At 45.1% G+C, this 23,504-nt stretch overlaps 1 protein-coding gene across 1 annotated transcript in view; it reads left to right on the forward strand.

Moving 5' to 3' along the window:
- TTC7A (tetratricopeptide repeat domain 7A) overlaps positions 1–23,504 on the forward strand; it is a 1,654,710-nt gene that overhangs the window by 1,572,536 nt on the left and 58,670 nt on the right. The window lies entirely within an intron of this gene.

The following is a 23,504-nucleotide window of genomic DNA, read 5'->3' on the forward strand; positions in this document are numbered from 1 at the left end:
AACATTGATAGTGGGCGGTATGATCGAACTTCTGTGGGGGATTTGGTGGGTTTCAGAAGTGGAATCATTATGGCTTCTGTAGTGGAAGGAGGCAAGCTGTTGTTATTCCATGCCTCTGCATATAATATACTGAGCTGGGAAGTTAATGAATCCTGATACGTAAGGTAGAACTCCAAGGGGAGACCATCTGCTCCTGGTACCTTGCCCCTTGCCATACTCTGGATTGCAGTCTTTATTTCTGTAAGCAATATGGGAGCCGCCAGGGCTATTCTATCTTCCCCGCTCAATGCCGGGAGGTTGAGGCTCCCCAGATCTTGCAATTGAGCGTTGCTGAGTACTTCGGTGGGAGGGGCATATAGCTCTGAGTAATATTTAAGAAAGGTGGCATTGATCTCCTTCTGTCCATATACTTTAATACCCGGGGTGGTCTCTAACTCCACCACTATGGTTTGATGTTGGGGTGGTTTGGCCAACCAGGCCAGTAGGGCACCTGCTCTGTCACCCTCTGTATGTTGCTTCTGCAAGAATTGCTTGTAATCGAAACGAGACAATCTAGTGTTAGTTTCTGTTATTCTAGCCCTTGTCTCTTCTAGTTGTGTTGAAAGGTCGGGCTGTGTTGGGTGCTTACGTTCGAGATCTGTAAGGGAGTTCTCGAGATCGCCTAGTTCTATCTCTAACACCTTCCGTACTCCCACAGTTGTGCTAATACAATATCCCCTGATCACTGTTTTAAAGGATTCCCATTCGACAGATCTGGACGTAGCAGTTCCAGCATTGTTCTCAAAGAATTCCGTGATCTGCGTGCCCAGTTGAGCTCTAAAAGCCTCGTCTTCAAGTGACTCTGCTCTCAGACGCCAAGTGGGAATCAAAGGTCTCTCGCCGCACCAGGCCAAAGAAATCAATAAGGGATTATGATCTGAGATGGTGCGGCCAAGATACTTGGCCTTCGCCACCACAGATTGTACCTCTGGAGACGCCAAAAAGGTGTCCAGTCGTACATGCAGGTCGTGAACTGCTGAATAGAAAGAGTATTCTCTATTGGGGGGATTAAGTTTGCACCAACAATCCGTTAGTTGCCAGTGTTTTTGCCACTGCCGGTGGCAAAGGTGTTTGAGCCCCTTGCGCCCCTCAATGGTTGGTGTAGAGGTCCTCACCTCCACGGGACCTTCATATCCTCTCAGCCGAGGGCCGCGATTACAACGGGTTCAATGCACTGTCGCGGCCGCCATTTTGGGTCACGGCAGTTGCGACGTTGTCGGAGTGTTTTCCAGGTGAACTCTGCCCCAAGGCGGGACGTCGCGGTCCCTACTCATGCTGCATATTCTCCGATCGCTTCTCTTCAATTTTTAAGACCTTCGGTCGTTATTATGGCAGGATTTAAGCTTTGGGCCTGGATTGTGGCCCGAGGGCACCGCACTATGATACATTCGCTGATGTTCCGCTTCATACTGTTGCTCTCACCGTTGGTGGCGAAGGTGTGTGAGCCCCTTGCGCCCTTCAATGGATGTTGTGGGGGTCCTTACCTCCACGGGACCTTCGTATCCTCTCAGCCGAGTGCTGCGGTTGCAATGGGTTCACTGCTCTGTCGCGGCCGCCATTTTGGGTCGCGACAGCCGCAAAGTTGTCGGGGGGAGTTTTCTGGGTAAACTCTGCCTCAAAGTGGGTCGCCGCGATCTCTACTCGTGCTGTATATTCTCCGAACACTTCTCTTCCATTTTTAAGACCTCCGGTCGTTATTATGGCAGGATTTAAGCTTTGGGCCTGGATTGTAGTCCGAGAGCGCCGCACTACGCGTGCAGCTCCATCGGTCCCAGGCAACGCCCCCGTATTTTGATTATCTTTACTACTGCCTTGCATCATATAATTTTTCTTATTCCCTGGTTACATATGTATTATATTAAATAATAATAATAATTACAATTTATAAATGTATTCAAATTGTGGGGATCTGGAATGCATTAGTGGGCAGTTCTATATATTTCGCACTGGTATTCACTTAACATGAATATAAAAACTTTAATTTAAATAACTTTTGGGTGTTCACAACACGTTGGGTCTCATTACGAGGATGGTGAGCCAACCGCTGGCCCACCAGCCCCGTGGAGAAGAGACCACCGCGGAGGTGGCGGTCTTCCCCAGGCCATTTACAAGGTTTCTACTGAGCTGACTGGCAGAAACCCCTGAAATCAGAGGTTTCAGCTGGTCAGCCCAGTGGAAACCATGCGGCGGCATTGGCCTAGGCTCCCTCGGAATTCGCACTGTCTGCTAGAGCAGACAGTGCACATTCCGAGGGTGCTGGTCGTGGGCAGTGCAATAGCCCCGCTGTGGCCCCCAGCACTGGGTTTCCAACAGCCTTTTCATGGTCAGGTCCTCGCCATGAAAAGGCTGGCAGAAACTGGATTCTTGATCAGCTCTGCGGCCCTGAACTCAGCGCTGCTGTGGCTGAGCATGACTCCGACTCCGCCACCCCGCCTGGTACCTTGGGCCTCATTATGAGTCTGGTGGTCCAAGGACCACCAGACTTGCAGTGATGGCCAGACTGGCGCTCTCCAGGGGTCCGAATGCCACATTACAACGCTGGCAGACAAACCTGCTAGGGGACAGCCGTCCCCGCCAGGAACATGGTTCCTGATAGGCTGATGGCAGTCTGAGTTGTACTCAACCACAGCGGTGCTGAACTCAGCCCCGCCTGGCTGATTACATCTAAGCTTTCCACCAGCCTTTCCATGACAGGGACCCCTACATGGAAAGGCTTGCGGAAAACCAATGCTGGAGTCACAGCAGGGCCCCTGCACTGCTCATGCCTACGGCATGCGCAGTGCAGGGGCTCCCCTGCCCTGCACAATTGGAATGCACACTGTCTACTTTGAAGATGGTGCTGGTGTGCTATGGTATTGGGCTCGGCTCCCTTGAAGGAGCCAAGACCAATATCATAGCACTGTTTCTGCCAATCAGCCTGGTGTGAACGCATAATATAATGTTCCTGTTGGTCAGCCCAGCGGGAACATTGTAATATGCTTGGGGGAGACACCACCTCTATGGTGGTGGCGTCTTCCCCGCAAGTTTGGTGGTCGGCTCGTCTGACCACAAAATTCGTAATCAAGCTCCTTGTTCCTGGCTGTGGCGGCAGTACCCTGGCGGTCCAACCGCCAGGGTTGTAATGTGATGGTTGGACCACCTGAAGTGCGGCGATCCGACCACGACCATGAGGCTGGCGGTCTCAAGCCTCATAATGAGGCCCTTTGTACCCTATTAGTCCCTCTGGGTTTAATAATTGTAACTTATCTGTAGATTTTTCTTCCCTTTGTTCCCTCATCATCCACCTACCTTCACATGTGAATCTAGAACACATAACTAGAAAATATCTGTTTGGCTCCCATTCTTATTCCTTTCTAAGTACCTATCTATGTAAAATAACTTTTGAAAAACTATTCTTGCATGGGATCGCCCTATCATACATGATCAACAACTATAATCCACTCATTTTTTTGTGTTCTGTTCCTAAATATTGCTTGTGTAGAGGTCCTTGCTCTAAGAATTAATTCTTGTGATTGAGTAATGAAAATAAATAAAAATAGGAAATTATTTGTAATAAATGTGCATTTGGCCTTAATAAGTGTATTGCGCGTTACATAATGTTCGTACGATTATCTAGTAAGGGTGTATGCGATTGAAAATGCCCTCCTTAATATCATTTATTAATCATTTTAACAGTAAGTGTAAAATTGTATTTATGTTGGAGTTGCATTTACAGTGTGTCTGCTATACATGATTATTTGCAATACTTGATAAAAAAATAAACAACCAAAATAAGTGAACATAACCATATACTTCAATTTGAGGAGTCTCTTTTTTCTAAACTGGAGTACATCAATGCATGGACACTAATCTATTTTAATTTAATTGCACAAAATCAGAGATGGAGGTTGTGAGAAATTGGGTTACTTGTTGACTGGGGGTGTGAGCTCTGGTTAAGCTGCAGCCACAGTCCTCCTCAGGGTAAGACAGAAGCAAACTTCAAACTAACCTATGCTCAACCCCATGGTAGTGTGGCACAGAGCAGACAGGCTTAACTTACAGGCAATGTGTAAAGTGTTTGTGCAATGCTCCAAACAGTAAAACAGTGAAAACACTACACAAAAGTTATCTCACGCCCTTTTAGAAACATAGAGCTGACTTTATTGAATAAGCCAAGGCCAAAATGACAAAAATCCAATCAGTAGAACCGGAGTTATGATTTTTTAAAGAATAAACTGTAATATCAAACCTAAAAGCATAAAGCACCAAACGTGGCTAGCTGGTTGCACTAGACCAAATCAAAGTCAAATGTTTAGGCCAACTGCAGGTTACGCGGGTTGGATACAGTCCCGGATTAGTCCCCCTGTGGGTTTACCTTCTCAGGTTTAGTCACATGAGAGAGGGTTGTGGAAAGCAAGGAAAGTGTCATAGGCAGTTGTGCCGCGACGAGCAGGCTGGGGGTCGCGGATGGGCGGGCTGTGGCTTTGTATTGGCAGTCCTTTGTGATCAATCAATGCCTGTTGTGCGACAAGACTGGATGGCGGTGGCTCTCCCTGAATTTTGGTGCGAACGCTGCAGTCTTGGTGGGAACTGACCTGTTTGTGGTCGCAAAGAACCCAAAAGCTTGATTTTAGGAGCGCTGAACCACACTAAGTACCCAGGACCTGAGAGGCACCATTTGGGGGCAAGGAACTTGCTGCAGCTGGATCCAGGAGCTGGTTGGGATCCTTTTTTGTCCCGAAGGCTCATATCTAGTGGCAAGCAGACTAGCCCATGGAGGGGTCTTGGGTTCAAGATGAAGTTTCAGTTCCAGTTCTTCTTTCCCAAGTAAGAGAGCAGCAGGGCAGACGTTCCCTTACAGCAGCAGTCCAGCAGATTGACAGTCATTGTAGCAGCACAGCAGTCCTTCTTCCTGCAGAGTATTCACAGGTCCGGAGTGTCCTGAACAGGTGGTGACTGAGGTCCTTCTTTTATACACAGATGTGCCTTTTAAGTGGGGAGAAGCTTCTAGACGCATGCCTTTGAAGTGCTGTGCTTTCCTGGCCCTGGCTTATGATTACCTAAATGGGGTATGCAACCCTTTGTATGGAGGCAGGATACAGCCTATTCAAGTGAAAATTGCTGTGCTCACCACCTTCCTCACATCCTACCACTGAAGACCCATCCAGTCTTTCCTAAGCTCCCCATTTTGTGTGGCTGTCTAAGAGTAATAATCAGTCAGGGGTAGCTGTACTCAGTCATCTGACCAGAGAGAGGCTGTAGGCACCAAATGGCTAAGACAGAAAAATCGCAACTTTCTAAAAGTGACATTTTCAGAATTGCAATTTAAAATGTGACTTCACCATAAGTTATGATTTTAAATTGTGACTCCAGAGACACCAAACCTGAGCCAATTATCTCTTCCTATTTAGAAATGACACTTATAAAATGTAATAAGGTAACTCGATTGTTATTGTATGGGAAAGATAGGCCTTGCAGTAGTGAAAAACTAATTTAAGAGTTTTTCAATACCAAAACATGTAAAACATAACAATTCATCTCCAACTTTTTAAATACACTGCGCCCTGCCCTTGAGGCTGTCCAGGTCCTACCTTAGAGTTGACTTACAAAAAGGTTTATTTTGCCAAGTTGAATAGGCAGTTTAAAACTGCACACAGGCTCTGCAGTGGCAAGCCTGGGGCATGTTTAAAGTGCCACTTAAGTGGTTGGCAGAACCAGTGCTGCTGGTCCGCTAGTAGCATTTAATTTGCAGGTCCTGGGCACATATAGTGCCACTTTACTAGGACCGTACAAGTAAACTGAAAATGCTAATTGAGTATAAGCCAAAGTTACCATGTTTTAGAGAAAGAGCACAAGCACTTTAGCACTGGTTAGCAGTAGTAAAGTGCACAGAGTCCTAAGGCCAGCAAAAACAAAGTCAGCAAAAACAGGGGGCCTTAATGGAAATCACGCAAAGGATGCCAGGACTAGCAGAGGTTTTTTTTGTGCTGATATTATAATATCGTATATGGGGACACACCCAGAAGATATGCATGGTGCATGTCCAAGGCTTGTACAGCAAGTAAAGGCCATGACACTCTGTTGATTCTCTGATCAACTATATCAGCAATACAAGCAAGCTAGGACTATTCACTGGGAAGTGTTGCAAGTTTTTATCGTGTGGTTTCCACACAAAGTCCAGTGTGAGGTAATCTTGATGATTTTATTGTCTGACCTTTCTAAACATATTTATTTCCGTCTTCCAGATTACCTTTTGATCTGATTGTAACATCTATAGAAGGCACCAGCACATGCTGGATCACAGGGGGTCATTTTTGCACCACTTAATTTGTCTTGTTGCATTGTTCACAAGGTGATAAATGGTCTAGGGCCATTGAGTCTGAAATGCATGCTTATTCTATACATTCTTTCTTTGTTATTGCACTCCTCGAATATAGTGTTAGGAAAGAGGCTACCATTAGAAAGATGGATCATAATATTATTCTTGGCAAGTGACTGTCTTATGACCTTATGATTGAACCTCAGATTAAACAAGAAACCGCTCCTCTTGGGAGTGATTTATGTTCCTTTTTTTCAAAATTGTCAACTGGTAATGTTGTGGTGCAATGTCCTTTTACGCTAATGGGCCACATGTGCTGGGCATTGATAATTAACAAGATGGGTAGCCTAGGGTGGTTGCATTGTAGGGGAACAATTGCTTCTTGCGTGAACCAGCTTGGTGCGGCACCGCTGCCATTGAATCGACTAGTGGAAGAAAAAAAAGGTCGCTGTAATGTAAACTTTCTCACAATTACATTTTTAAACTCGATTCAAATGCACTTATGATACTGCTCTGCAAAACCTTTTCGCCAATCCGGATAGTGATCATCTAAATGGGTGCACACCTTTAGTTCTGATTGCTTTAGTGGGTGGCCCTCGGTCACTATGGGACTGTATGCTTAATATTTGTGTTTGTAATAAAGATTTTTATATAATGTGGAACAGCCCCTTTTTAGGGTCAAATGTTGAGGTTGAAGAACAAGTAATGCCACCTCTATCATCACTATAATTTTAGTAAAATAGAGCCATCTTCTCTGCTGGAAGCAGAAGTTCACAGTAGTGGTACTGTAGGAGCACACCACTGCATATACCACCAGCTACTTTTCTTTCAGGCCGTGAGTCCTCACCCCCCATTTAGTGGATAAACTCCAGAGGACCAACCCTGTTGACAAAAAGTACAAATGTAATTTATGTAACCTCTTTAATGCTTACTTTTGTAATATATGTAACAGGAAAGGGAAACTAGAATGAGTTAATTTTTGCAGAAAGTGCGTACAAAATAAAACTGCATTTTCTTGTCCCACTATAAACTTGTATGGCAATTACATGGCTCTTTCTGTTTGATAAGACAGTGGTTCCCAACCTTTTGACTTCTGTGGGTCCCCACTTTATCATTGCTGGGACTTGGGGACAGCCACTGAATCATTACTGGAATCTGCCCCCCCCCTCCCCCGACTGAGTCATTACTGAAAGCCAGGGACCCCGGCCTAAACATTTTGATTAGTTGAAACGCAAGTCAATACACAGAAAATACAGAAACAAGCATTCAACACATACACAAATGATAACAACACATTTTATTTAATTTGCAAACAAATATAAATAAAAACATGTAAAAAAATAATTTTAATTCAATTGAAGCCACATATTGTCCATGCTATATTATTTTTGATGCACCTGCACTGCTCCCACAAATCAATCTGATCATACTAGTTTAGTTTTCAGCTTCCAATTCTAAATTCCTGGACATTTACAGTACATTTTAGAATTTTCTATTGTACATTTGGTCACTTTATTTATATGCACTTTATTAATCTGTTAATATTATTTAATTTCCTTAGCAGTAGCGGACCCCCTGAGGAGGCTTCCGGTACCCTCAGGAACACAGATTGAGAACCACTGTGATAAGTGGTAGCAGTTCACCCTAATGTGGCACTTAGGGCCTGATTGTGAATTTGGTGGTTGGACTGCCAGACCGCCATATTGGCGGTCCCAAAAAGGCTGCTGCGCCAGCGGTCCCCAGACCACTGTATTACGAATTATACAGGCAGGACCGGCTTCCGCTAAGCAAAAATGGCAGACTGGCGCAGCGGCTTGGATTTAGGCGGTCTATCCCTTCAGTGCCATCAGTGCCACTGCCAAACACCGAGCCTATTACAAACGCACAGTCCGACATGGCGGTGTCCTTGCGGCGGTCAGCCAACGGTGGTCGGCCACTGCAGTCTGCGTTCAGCAAGGTAACAGACAGGTGCACATTGGATGAATTCAAAAACAACACAGCTAACACACATTGACCAAGTAGACACACCTGCAAAGGACAATATAAAACACGCTCCTTCACAGACCACAATCCTTTGCATTTCGACTGCAGCACAGCAATACAGACCGCACATCATTTCGTCCATTTTTTTTATAGGGCAGCCCTTTTTTCCCCATAACGTTTTACACCTTTCACATACATTGTCTATTTTTTTCCCCCATATTCACTTGTCTTGTATTTAGTTAGTCACTGTCACCCCCTTTAATTTCCAGTCATGTCACAGGCCAAAAACCCACGATTTTCAGAGAATGGGTTGAGAGTCATGGTGGATGATTAGAGTAGAGCCACAATTGTTTGGAGCCCAAGTCCAGCACACTTCTCTCAGCAGGAAAATGGAAATGGGGGGCAGGAAAGCTGATAAAGTGAATGCTGTAGGCAATACCCTATGCACAATGGAGAACATTAGGAAGAGGTAGAATGACCTCCGGGGCAAGGTACATTCCGTGGTCTCCAGATACCAGGTAGGGGCCAAGAAGACTGGCAGTGGCCCTCCCAGTGCCCTATTAAGACTCTTTTCCTGGGAGGAGACAGTTGTGGCCATCCTGCGTCCTCAGAGCTTGACAGTAATTCCTGGGGAGTGGAGTCTGGTAAGTTACAACACAAAAACTGTCACAAAAATGCAATGTCATGCATGCTCACAGCTCAGCTTTTGCCACTGTCTTGTTCATGTACCTCACCAACATTCAATACCCAGAGTATCTGGCAGGCATTAAACACTGTCAATGTATATAACTGGACCCAACATCACAGCCACAAGGCCCATTACATGGCATATCCAAATGGTCGCTGGAAATCTCACAATACCAAAAATGCATTCCAGAATTCATGGGATGTCCCAAAATGTAAATGTATGCTCAAACCTAAATGCAGCCTGATATGTGATACCAAACATTTGTCAAGTGTTGGGGAGTAGAGAAAGTGACCTGACTGCAACTCCCAGGAGGCCCTGTTTCAGTAACTCCAAACACCAACCCAGTGGTTACTTGTCCAAATACCCCTGTTTGTGAACTCTCAATTGAAGTGTACTCACCTGCGAGGATGTCATTTGTCAAATGTGTGTGGTGGAGGGAGTGACTGGAGTGCAACGCTCAGGAGGCCCTTTTTCAGCAACTCCAAGCACCAGCCCAGGGGTCACTTGTCCAAATACCCCTGTGTCTTAAATGTCAAAGGTACTCACCTATGAGGAAATCATTTGTCAAGTGTGCTCCTAACCAGAGGAGCAGGTAAGTACCTCATAGGCACAACACCATCATTTCCCTCCTCACAGGCTACAATGTGCCCCTGTGTGTCAGTTAGACTTCTTGTGTGCCCATTGTTGCAGTTTGTGTGGCATCAATGGGATGTACTTGGAACAGGAATTGGAGACCAGTACTATATGTTATGTTCATTCACATTGTGTTGTATGATGTTTTTTGGGGCCCTAGATCCTCCTTTAATTGGCTGCTCATATCTAAGCAAGGAGATTTTCCTGCCATACAATGTCATTTCTTTGTTTATAATGGTTGTAACTGTTAGACAACATGTATGTGCATGACAACATGAGCTGTGTATGCAACTTGTCTGAGTCATTTGGGGCTCTTGTAAGAAATGTGTATTGTGCCACAGATCTTTCACCCTACATCTGGCCTTGCCAAACTGTTTTCTGGAAAGCATATCATGACTCACTGTACCCTTCAGGTTGCCACACAAGCCACATTGATGATGACCACATGATGTACTGTCATGCATGGAAGTGATGAAAACATGAGTGTCATGTAGGTTCTGTATGCTCAGCCTCCAGAGACCAGGGCCTGTCATATGTAACTCTCAGTATGATACATAGTCCAGGCTGTGGGAGAGTCACTGTAGCTATGCAACTGTGGTATTGTGCCCATTCCCTGTAGACCAGCAGATCCTGTCAGGTGGCCAATATGAGGCTCTGCTGGCACAACTTACTCTGAATGCCTCCCTCCGTTGACTAGATTAGGAATGGGTACTGAGGTAAATCCCAGAACTATTCTATATGTGCATTTTGCATCATTGTCAATGCGTCTCTTTGACTCATGACAGGTCCCATACTCCCACAGCTCTGTTGTCACTTTTACAGAAGTCATAGTTGTCCTGTACAGGATTATTGCACAAATGGCAAACCCACAGTGCAGACAGTATGTAGATTCCTGGGAGGCTATGACATTTGACTTAGTAGCTTGGTTACATAGCAGAAATTGTACAATACTCCCTTTGTATGTTCTGTAGATTAGAAACTTATATTCAAAGGTGTGTTCTGTGGTAGTTTTAACTAGGTTTATTATCATACTGGTACCCTACTGACCAGAAGACACATTATTCTGATCTCCCTTCCCCAGAAGGAGCTAGTTGTCCTCTGGTGCTACAGTTGAGACTGCCGGGTTAGTACCACCTTAGCCCAGTGTGTTGGACTAGCTAATGATGAAGCAAGGCCCTATTAAGTGGGTGAGGCTTTTCCATCTTTAAAGGAGAGTCCTTCTAGAACAGAGGTTCCCAACCTGTGGTCGGGGGACCCCTGGAGGTCCACAACCCCTCCTCAGGGGGTCAACGACTGCTTAGAAAATGTAATAATATTAACAGATTAGGACCCACCTTTCAGTAATTAGTCAGTGGTCGGTCCTCGGATTCCAATAAAGATTCAGTGGGGGTCCCTGGGCTCCAGTAATGCTAAAGTTTGGGTCCACAGAAGTCAAAAGGTTGGGAATCACTGTTCTAGAACATAATAAAGAATCCAGGGTAGGAAACAGATACCAGAAGGGATATAAGAGTGGATAAAGTATTGCCACCCCACTGTTAATGTGTGTGACACAACCATGTGTGCAACAACTTGTGTTTGTAATTGTTTGATTTGTCTCTTGCATCCATACAGGTAAATGCCCATCAGTAGAAGGAGATTTGGAGAGCCATTGCCTGGAAGGTTCGGACCTTGTGCTTCTATAGCCAAAGGAGCACCCACTTTCACAAGAGATTGGAGGACCAGAGACACTGGACCTGGAAAATCGGGGAGGTCCAGTTCGGGTTGTCCTCTCAACATGGGCAGGGCACATGTCAGAGCATGACCCCCCCAATAGCCTGCATTCTGGCAGTGGCGTACCCGGACCTTGATGGGCGTTTGAGGGGAGCACAGCAGCCACAAGGGGATGAGTGCAGGGCATATTCCTGCCTGTTTCATTGCCAAGTTGATGTGTTAGATTCTGACATCTCTCCCTAACTACTGGGGAGGGGCCATGTGTGACACACAAGATGAGTAACTGTTTTTGTAGATATGGAATCTGGTGCATATTGATGTGCCTTGCCTATTAGCCCAGGGACCTAGGACACAACCAAGTACACTCCACAAAAGAGTTGCTCCCCAGGGACAACACATGGATGTGTACATTAATAAATCAAGTAATTGTTGTTGTAGTGAATCTAACTTCCACGTAACAGACCACTACGCCTCAGTGTTTCAGCCTGAAGAAAACAAAGTGATGGATTACTGTCCTCTGTCTGCTCAAGTGAGTAAATTGCCATCTGCCCCCCTGAGGCCACTTGCTTTCAGTGTGTGACGAGTGCTGGTGTCTAAGCTACTGTCTATAATGTTAAGGCGGGCATCATACATGTGACAGAGCATACATTGTTCTTTAGGTGCAGCTACAGATCAATACTTTCCATTGGTAAGGGCAGAATGTCCATTGACATGAGTTATGTGCCATCACTGTTGCCAACATTCCTTGTGCCGACATGCTAGCATGTGTCCCTTTCTCTTTCGACAAAATGTGTACACTGATGTTTCATGAATGGTCTACCTATGTTCGAGGTATGATTTCTGATTTCTCTCACATATATGTGCATGCCAACCTGTGTTTGGATTTGGGCATATGTAATGGGGCCACGTTTCATGTGGTGCCGCAAACAGGAGTGTGTCACCATTCATTGTTGGCTCACACATACCCTCACCCGGCATTGCATGTCATTTGGCATGTACAACTACAGTAGCAATGAGGGACATGCCAGGTAGGACTATAGGTTTTACCCACAATGTGCATTTCCATGCCATTGATGTGGCATCATGTGGCAAAGTGCTCTACGCATGTGGAATGGGGAAGGTTCGCTACCTGACTGTTGGCATGCATCACGGAGTGACTTGCAGTTATGTTGGAAATACATGTGGTTGGGTACAACCATTCATCCACGGACATCTGGGTTTGCAGGACCAAAATGGAGACAGGGATGTAACATTGGGCAACATTTTGGGGGCTTTCTATAAGTACTTGAAAATCCCTGGGCCTCTCAAACATACGAAGGACTAATGGCTTCTACTGATGCAATCAGAGTATGTCATTGTAAGGGGTGCCATACTGTAGAGATGATTTCCCTGGGGCTAGCTGATTCATTGTGTTGTGGATTTTAGAGACATATCTCCCTGACAATTTGCACATCTTGTCTACAGTGTACATTTCCATGCCAAATGTTTAGTATATCTGATCAACATTAGTACTACCTCCATGACTCCACTAGGACAATTTACATATGGTGAAGTGTGCATTGTTGATATGTTTCCAATGTGACATGAGTATTTCCATGTCACCTTCTTCAGAATACTGTACTGCTGTCAGCAATATAGCAGGATTTTGTAGAATCATTTCTTATTGATGTGATGTTGTGTATGTGATAAATAGATGTATGTATGACCGTGTGTGCGATCTGTGGGAATGAACTTGGCATTGGCCTACTATTGTATGACAACAGGTAACTGAGGTATGCTCCATGAGGCAAAGCATTGAAGGTGATGAGGTCTCAGACTTGTTCAATGGTTACTGTGTTGCACAGCTTCACCCATGCAATTGTAGTTGTCTGACAACCTGATTTTCCTATGGGCAACTGTTGACAGTTCACGTGGCATGCATGTATTTGGTATGGTACATGAAGGAGCAACTTTGATGCAGTTTGTTGCTGGGCCTATGTGACGTCATGGTAATATTTGCTAATCACAGCTGTTGTCCAAGTGTGATCAGGAACATGTGGTGACCCTTTCTCTCTTTGTATTTGCAGCATCATCTCAGGCAAGCGTAGGAGAAAGGCCGCAACCAAGTGGGGAAGCAGCTGGTCACAGTACCTCCAGTCATGACACCACCGACATGGAGGGACCCACTGGCCCAGAAATTGAGGAGATTGCCACGGAGGACACAGGAATAACCTTGTCATCTTCAGATTCTCCCTCCAATGGCTACTTCCTAGTGGTGGCGGACCCATCAGGATCTGCTCCTGTATCTTCCTTGTCCGCCACTCCCAGTTCTATTGCCACCTTCCCTGTTGCTCCATACCCAGTTGGCCATGCCCACTCACCCAAGGAGGTGGGCATCTCCTTTGCCCTAGGCACCACGCCCTCAGCCCCTGTTGCTCCTACTGCCCTGAGTGGGGAGGCTATTTACCTTCTAAGGAGTATCTCTGTGTGGCAGACTGCCTTTGTGAATGCCATCCCACTACAAGATCCCTATTCCCTACCTGTCCCAAGACACAGACACATATGCACACACCCACATCAACACTCACAAGCAGCAAACATTGACACAAGCACCACAATGCACACCTGGCAAGCAGACACTCAACATTCACCCACAGAAACTACATCAGACACCGTTTCAACTGACACACCCACCACCCACCACCCACACACCATAACCATCTTACCCACAGACACCACCACAACACCCAGTGACACATCCACCACACTCACCATACACCCACATAACTCACGGACCCACACACCTCAGACACCATACCCCCAGACACCATACCAACACCCACAGACACATCCACCACATCAACCCTACCCTCAGACACCTCCTCAGCACACACAGACATATTCACTATACCCACAGACACCACCCTAACACACAGCCACATCCACAGAATCCACCATGCCCACAGACACCACCCCAAGAGACACACACACATCCACCACTAGAACATCATCTAGACCTCCACCTCCCAGCCCCCCCAAGACATGCAAATGCACACACTCACACATGCCAACAGACACCACCCAAACACAAGCAGACCACGGCGGTCTTTTCTCCATGGAACTAGGTGCATCATAATATGGTGGTCCGACCGGCAAGCCGATGGCGGTCGGACTGTCACTGCCATAGCAGTCCAGGGACCACGAAACTCATAATCAGACCCTTAATCTTTTTGAGCAAGATGTCAATGGTTTGTAGAGAGCAGATATGCTGTTTTTTTTACTTTTATAGAAATCTCGCTCTTTAATGATATACTTTGAAACAACATTGAAATTGATGCTGGGGCGGGCATTAAATAAACATTCATGTGCATACATTCATGTGCAAGTTACTTGCCTCATTGGTGTTAATTCTGTAGTTTAATAACTTTACTTGGTGGGAAACAGAAGCAAACTTTGGGCCTCATTATGAGTTTGGCATTCTTGTCACCGCTGTCACTGAAACCCAGACCGCCAAGTAGGTGGTCCACCAGCCGAATTATGATGTTGGTGGTTTGCTGAACTAGAGACCCCTGGAGTCCCACCGACACTGCCAGAAATTTGCCGATCACCTTGATGGCAGCTGGGGAATAGTAGCTGTCAGAGGGTGGTACAGACAAGAGGACTGCGGTCCAGATAACAATGTGCTTTCCCGAGGAGCCGACTGTGGAGGGGAGACCGCCTTTTATGAGATGGTGGAATCAAAGGGAATGGGATGCTGGCTCCCCCATCCCCTTTTTTCCCCTTCAGTCTCCGACATGCACCCCATTGTCCAGGGCTCCCTTTCACATCAGCAACTCCAACCCCCAAAAAAAGAAAATCCAGGTAAGAACCTTTTGAATTTTCTGGCATGGACTGGTATGGGCACATATGGCCCAGTCTCCAGCAATAGAATGGTACTTGTACAAAGTATTTTTACACGTTTCATGCATATGTGTACATTTTCGTCAAAATATACACACCTGCATTGACACAAATGGAAAAGTATAGCTTAGATTGCTGACCGCGTTCCCTGCCGGTCCATCGCCGTCAGAAACACCACCACTTGACCAGCAGTAACATTGTTATATGGCGGGCGGGAGACTGTTGACTCAGTGGTCTTTTTGGGATCGCCATAGGGCGGTATGGCGGTCTGAGTGCCATACTCGTAATCAGGCTCTTTGTGTAGTGGGTATAGAGATGCATTGCATTACATTATATATAACTTTGTTAAACGTTGTATACAGGAGCACAATAAATCTTGAAGTACCTCCAAGAGGAGAAGGTTTTGAGATAAAATGGTATTTGTAACTTTTGATCTTACTTAATTATAGATATCAGGTTTTAGATAAATTGTTAAAGGACATGTTCTCTCGCTCCTAATGCTTCTACAATGGGTCTGTGTGATCTGAAGATGGTGTATCACATTTTCATATCTTTTAAGTGTCTGCAGTTGGAAAGTTGGCATCTATGGGCTCAAAATGAAGCCTGATTGTACCACCTAAACGGTAAAGCAGTGCATAGTTGAGACTTAAAAGTCCAAAATATATTTGCATTCCGTTGATTCATTTTTCTGTTAAAGAAACGATCCTAGATTGGGTAACTCTTTTCATAATTGGTCAGTGAGCACAGCTTCATAGAAAAACGGAGTTATACGTGCAAGTGTTCAATCCAGTACAGCCTAGCAAGTTAAAAGCCATGGTGTGATTTGCGCGCAGTTTTATAGCTGAGTAGAGCACTTAAGGAGAACTACAGAGCTCCTGATTTTGTTAACTGTCGCTTTTCTTTAATAAAGCCTTGCACAAATAGCAGTTGAGTTGAGGATTAAATGTCACTGCAGCAGCCATGGCGTTTTCACAATAAGAAATTTAGATGCAGAGACTTCAGTTTTACAATTCACTGCCATGCAGTATCAGCAATGACTAAGGGGAGCTATCCTTGTCCTGATGAACAAAGCTCTTTAAGATATGTACTTCAGAGGAGGCTACAGATCAGGGGCTGTATCATGATCCAATTTTCTGCCAGCGCGGAGTGGATCTGTGCATTTCTTTTTGACGTTGTGGGTGCATACATTACCTCAAAATATGTCCCCGTAATGCATGTTTTGCTAACAGCAGAGCTCGGAAATACAGGGGCAATTACTACTATGTGCTTTTGAGATTTGTTGTCAGCAAAATATACACTAACTCAGAGATATCTTGAGGTAATATATTCGCAAAATACATAAAAAAGAAATGCACAGATCCCTTCGGCACTGGTGCAGCTCAATAAAAGGGTTATGATACAGCTTCAGGAGTTCCAGTCATGGTAATTGTGAGATCTGGCACCCTTGCCAAGGTTTTCCCCATAACGTTTTGCCTTCAGACCACCTGTTTTGCTCTTGTTTTTGTTGGCCTTAGGACTCTGCACACTTTGCCACTGCTAACCAGTGCTAAAGTGCTTGTGCACTCTAGTCACTATGCAGTATTTCTCAATAATTTGTGCCTCTATTCTAGGCAGCCTGGCAGTTGAGTGTGACCCTTTAAACATCACTGTCCATCTGATATCCTTTTCAGTGTGACAGCAAATCCTTGATGTGTTGAAGTATTCTACATTTTACCAGCTGAATAGTTTGCCCCATATATATAAGTCTGCAAGGGCAGTGGATGCAGTAGACAACCTGTTTTGTGTTACAGTTCGAAAACTTAACTTGTATGTGTGTTTTGCCATTGATGTTGATTTTTTTTGTATCACCAGTAAACTGACAAACACTATAGTTCTTACATTTAAAGTGACCATTTAAGGCAGGGAATCCTAGCATGTCTTTGAATTCCGTTTTCTTTTCTGTAGGGGGCGCTGCTCTCACTAAGTGGTTGCGTAAATTTTTGCCTTTTCTGAAGGAGAATAATGGTCTTGCAACTTCAAGGGGGCTCAAAATCCTCCAATACATTCATTATGGTGGTCCAAAGACCTCCACGCTCACATTGACAGTCATACCGCCACACTCCAGGCGGTCCGACTGCCCAATTACAACCCTGATGGGTGGCCCCACCAGAGGACCGCCGTCCCCGCTGGGAACATGGTTCCCGATGGCATGCCAGTGGTCAGAGTTGTACTGAGCCAGGTCGGCGCTAAACTTAGTGCCGTCTTGCTGAGTACAACTCCCCTCACCACCAGCCTTTCCATGGCGGTCTGACCGGCATGGAAAGGCTGGCGGTGAGCTAGGGGCTCCAGGGAGCCCCTGCAAAGCCCATCGCATGGTCAGTGCAGGGCCTCCTCCAATCCAGCGCCATAAGAATGTGCACTGCCTGCTTAGCGAACATTCCGAGGGTGCTGGTCAGCCCCCTCTGTGCTACGAGATAGCACCCAGCTCTTCTGAGGGAGCCGAGTGCTATGTCATAGCACTGTTCCTGCTGGTCTGACTGACGGGAACGCTGTATTGCAATGTTACCGTCAGTCAGACCAGCGGGAACATTGTAACAGGGCAGGGGGGAAGCCATCGCCATAGAGGTGCTGTCCTCCCCATGAGTTTGGTGGTCCAGCAGTGAGACCACCAAACTGTTAATGAGGACCTTTGTTTACCTTAGGGTTATGTGGAAGAACGCATGTCAAAGGATTGTCTTCCTGAAGTATTTTTGGGGACAGCAATATCTTGCAGGGTGTAAACTATGCCCTTTTAGACACAACTTTAACCAATTTCTTTAAGTATCCTCTATTTTCCAATTTGTTAATTAAAGTGCTGTTGTTCTCAAAATAGTCTTATTACCAGTAACAATTCCTCCGAATGCAGAGAAAATGGCCATATTGTAAGTTCTCTTTTAATGTTCATGAATGACTACTTGAAACATTTAGAAGTGTATTGCAGGCAGTGGGCTTGGCAAATAGGCTAACTCCATTTTGTCTGTTTCTATTCAATATCCATAATTCAAGGAAATTAATCTTGTTCCTATCATAGGACATGCTAAATTTTAGGTCTGGTGTGTGATCATTAAGTCATCCTAGAAAGCAGTCAAGGGTATTCTACCTGCCTTCCCAGAATATTAGGATATCATTGATACAACAAAACCAATGTGAAATGTTTACTCTGTATGGTGTCATAGTTTGACTCTTGCTCTAGGCAAGACTGCTGGTTTAGGGATGACAGCACTTGTTTGTAGGCGACTAGGCCAATTCTACAACAAGTTGCAACTGTCTGCCCAACTCTCTTGGCTCATAAGCAGTACCTCACCAAAAACCTAAATAGTGAAAGGTGATTTGTGGCAGCCTTTATACATGGACTCAATAGCTTGACATCTAAGAGGAGTCGTGGTAAAACTGAGATTATCCTTTTCTCACAAGAGCAACTAGTCTCAGTCACACACAGGCAATGAAGGAGATACAGTAAAGTTTTCAATAGGTGTTATTAACAAGACTGCAATCTACTGTAAAATACATGGGTTGCAATGATTAGGATAAAGAACAATGAAAGAAACAGAACTGTAAAAACATGAGTCATGAATATAAAGACCCCTACCATCTTGCAACACATGAAATGTGAAATAGGCCCTAATACCCTAGCATGATGAACCTAATCTCGAACCTAAAGAGAGCTGGGTGTGTTAAACTTAATCTGCTAGTACCATGTCCATTAAAAGAGCTCCCCAAACCTCGTTACCTTGGAATGAGGTCTCTTGATCAGACTCCCTGGGGACACGAAGGCTGGGTCTGCATCAAGGCGGTGTGTAACATAGATAGCGTTGGTGGCATCTGGTAGGAATCCCTCTGATAACCTTGTTTGTGTGAGATGCATTTATACAGATCTTGTACGACCCTTGATGCAGGTATGTTCCCAAACAATAGATATGAAGGCATGCTTGGGGCGGCAATTATATAAACAATTCCCTGAAAAGTACATTACCTTACTGTCACACGTAAGTGGGAAAGTACATGATGTGAATACCTTCATATATTACTTACCTTTGACGCTGATAGTGACGCCTTCACAGAGTGGCACTGATAACGTGAAATTAAAACATCTTCCTAACTAAAAACATAGTAGCCATTTTGGAAGAAATAATTAAATAAATGCGCTAAAACAGAGCAAGCTAAGTAGGTTAAAAGTCACTAGGTGACAGGGACACAGGCCTGCAAGCCAGAAGGCTAAGCTAAACTCCTGATTCCCCTTAAAACTAAATAGGATCCACTACAATGGGTTGCCGTCCATGTATATCCACCTTTTTTCAAAATAGGACATAACCAAATTTGCTGTCTCAAGTGCAAAGCTGCATCCCATCGCTACTCCGTTCACTTGAATATATAGGTCATCCTTATATGAAAAAAAAGTTGTTTTTTCGGCATATGCTTGCCAGGCCAACTAGAATTTCTGTTGGAAATTTGTGTGGTCTGGTTCTGGAGTCTAAGATATCTTATATAATTATAAGTGCCTGATCCTGTGGTATATTTCTATAAAGAAACTCGATGTCTAAAGTGACAATAATTTTTTTAGTATCAACAAACTGAAGACCTTCCACTTTATTGATGACATCCAAGTATGCCTGTGCCTCTACAACGAATGGCTTTAGGAAAATGCCTATATATTGAGTGTAGGGTTCAAGTATGGAGCTGCACGCTGAGATTATTGGCTTTCTTGGTGGATTTATGGGATTTTTATGTATTTTAGGAAGAACATGTATGACAGGGGTTCTACCTTCCTGTCTATTCAGAAATTCAAATTCTTTACTGCAGATCCATCCTGCTCTTAAGGCTTTAGAATCAACTCATGAATTTTAGTTGTTAGTGAACTAGTTGGATCATCTTGTATTCAGCGGTAGTGGGTGTGGTTAAGTTGGCGCATCACCTCTTGGTCATACAATGTGCTATCCCAAACCAATACTCCACCTCCTTTGTCTGCTGGTTTAGTCACTATGATTTTCACACAGCACCAGCTTCCCCGACTTCCAACAGGGTTGCAGCATCAGGGCCCAAGTCGATAGTAAACCCTCCTCAGATATATTTGCAGTAGAGAAGGGAGGTAGGAGCACATATTTTCCCTCCGTTTTGCACATCTTTTTTGCTGAATACTACGGACAAGTCTGCATAGTTCAGTTTTTTGTTTTAATTCTGCATGTTTTACCATGCTCCATCTGAGCACCATATACAATGCACAATATAGGTGTTTTTAGTGCTGAAAGATTTTTAGCCTTTGCATATCATTGGTTTTTTGGTGTGCACTTCCGGTGATTTAAGATTCTAAGGAGCATAGATGAACCAACAAAGGCAGGTCTACCTTCTTACACTGTTCTGATGAGGCCTATGCTATAAAGGCCGAAACACGTCAACATTGATTTGGAGGAGTCTCTAGCAAATTAAGGGGTAGATTTATACTTTTTCACACAAAACTGCACCATTCCAAGACGCCGGCCGCCATATTTATGGAATGGAGCTAGCCGGCGCTAATGCCCTGTCAGTGTCCTTGGAAAGGATGCTAACAGGGATGGGGAGGCATAGGGGAGACCGGGGATTGTGTGCCGAATTATGGCGCTACACTGTTCAGAGGCAGACAAATTGCCTCTAAGCAGTGTAGCGCCATTTTCTGGCACACAGCCCCCATGGACATGGCTTCTGTCTTAGTAAAGACAGGAGACATGCCCACCACCCCAGTGGCCATTGGGGCCAGTGCCGTGCAGGGGGCCCCAAGTTAGGCCCCCGAGCTCTGTTGGATAAAAAATAATGGGCCTGATTCTAACTTTGGAGGACGGTGTTAAACCGTCCCAAAAGTGGCGGATATACCACCTACCGTATTACGAGTTCCATAGGATATAATGGACTCGTAATACGGTAGGTGGTATATCCGCCACTTTTGGGACGGTTTAACACCGTCCTCCAAAGTTAGAATCAGGCCCAATATGTATACTTACAGGGACTTACCTGGGATGGGTTCCCCATCCTTAGGTGTCCTCCTAGTGTGGGTGGGGGTGTCCTTGGGGCCAGGGAAGGGCACCTGTGGGCCATTTCCATGGTCTCCACTGTGTCCCTGACCATGGAAATAAATGCCTACAGGTCCCCTTACGCCTGCCCATACCCAGGTGTTAAATAATGGCCCTAAGCAAGCTTAGCGCCATTATTTAAGGCCCCCATCCCCTGTGTTGGATTTTAGCATGGGGGATAAATATGGTGCAAAGGCCGTATCGTCCTTTTCTGGACGGGAACGCCTACCTTGCATCTCATTGCCGCAAGGTAGGTGTTCACGCCCAGAAAATAACGTTAACTCCATAACTTTGGGGCTAGACGTGTCTAGTGCCAAAGTATAAATATGGAGTTAGGTTTGCGGTGAAATAGCATTAAAAAAATGATGCTATTTCAGCACAAACCAAGTATAAATTTGGGTCTAAAGGTCTATTATTCGAAAAAAGGGAGGCACACAGACTAAAGTAGCTGAAGACGCAGAGGTCTTCACTTTGTGCTCTGCACACGAGGACTACCTCTGACTGTGGACTTTACTCAGAAAACTGTTTTTTTTTTTTTTTAAAACAAAGCCACAGAGATATATATAAACAAATGGAAGAGTGGAGTAAATCTGTTTTGTTGTTTGTGCTTTATAGTATGTCTATGTTTTGAGTGCTTATATATCATGATGTGCACAAATATGCTAAAATGTATAATATTGGTGTGACATATGAGTATGTATAAGTATGCTAGGATGTACAATATTGTTATATTGCTTGTATGGTAAATCTACTGTAGCCAAGAGCATTATGGAAATAGGCCTTGAACTTGTGTATAAAGATTCAGATGGATGCTTTGGTGATTATTATACCAATACACACGTGATCAGTTCAGCTGTTAGTCATCTGCATTGTTGTTGATCAGTTGGTTCCCACTTCTTCCCTTCTTTGGTTTTCATCATGCTGTATATTGCCCAGGAAATGTGGGAGTGTTTTGGTGAGCCCCATTACTACTGTAAGACTTTAGAAAGTTGGCATTTTCCTGCCTTAGCCATTTGGTGCCTGCAGTCTGTCTCTGAGTCATTTGACTGAATGTAGTTGACAGTTGGCCTACGTTTATTCCTCTTAGACAGACACACAAAGTAAGGAATGTAGGTGTGCCTGGATGGGTCATCACTGGTAGGATGGGAGGGAGGAGTTGGACCCTGCCCCACTTACACTTGAATAGGCTGTCCCCTGTTCCCACACAAAGAGCTGCATATCCCCTGTAGTTAGTCTGGAACCAATTATAAATATTGGACCTAGCACACTAACTCTACAGTACACCTCTGGACCTGTGGACGCTTAGTCAGGAGTAAGGACTGCTGTGGTGCTGAAAGGACTGGCACTCTGCTGGGCTGCTGCTCTGAAGGACTGCTGCCCTGCTGTGCTGCTCTGTAGCCTGGGTGGAAAGGACTTGGCCTGCATCTCTTGAACCCAGAGTAACTCCAAGGGCTAATTGGCTGCCCTTCTGATCTGTGTCCTCAGGGACACAACAGGCTTCTAGCAACCTTTCACCTGCACCTGGACTCTGTGAGTTTACCCTGCCAAGTGATGCTTCCCGCAGTCCTGGGCTGTTAGAAATGTGCTAATGTGCTCTGCCAGCCTCTGTGGATCCAGTGGAACCAACACATCTACTCTGCTGTGCGGCACAAACCCTAGCAGAACTGACGCATCTCTGCAGCTGGGTGGGCTGAGCCCATTGCAAAGACCCACATCGCATCTCATCACAGCCTATTGGAACCGCTGATGTGCAATGCATGCTCAATGCAGGCCCTTGCATTCCTTGTCTACGTAAGCCTCGACAATGAAACCGGCCTCTGCATCGCAGCCTCGCAGCTCCTCGGAACTGATGAATTGCCCTGATTGTGCGGTGCATTCCCAACATCGGACTTCACATCAAAAGCCCCCATCAACAAGATTTGGCCCCTTGACGCATCTTCAACACAGATCCTCGAAACACTCTAGAAACTCGGATTTAAGGTACTCTTGTTCAGCTGGCCTAACAGGTTCCTGTAGCAGGCTGTGTGCTTTTGGCACAATTTCCACTAAAATCTTTAAAATCTCATATCACTGTTAAGACTGATTGAATTTTTGTCACTTTGGTCTTGTTTACTTAGTAAAGAATGTTCTATTTTTCTAACTTGGGGCCATATTTATACTCCGTTTGCGCCGAAATTGCGTCGTTTTTTTTGACGCAATTTCGACGCAAAACTAA

The sequence above is a fragment of the Pleurodeles waltl genome, chromosome 5, assembly GCF_031143425.1.
Source record: "Pleurodeles waltl isolate 20211129_DDA chromosome 5, aPleWal1.hap1.20221129, whole genome shotgun sequence".
In the NCBI taxonomy this organism is placed as follows: domain Eukaryota; kingdom Metazoa; phylum Chordata; class Amphibia; order Caudata; family Salamandridae; genus Pleurodeles; species Pleurodeles waltl.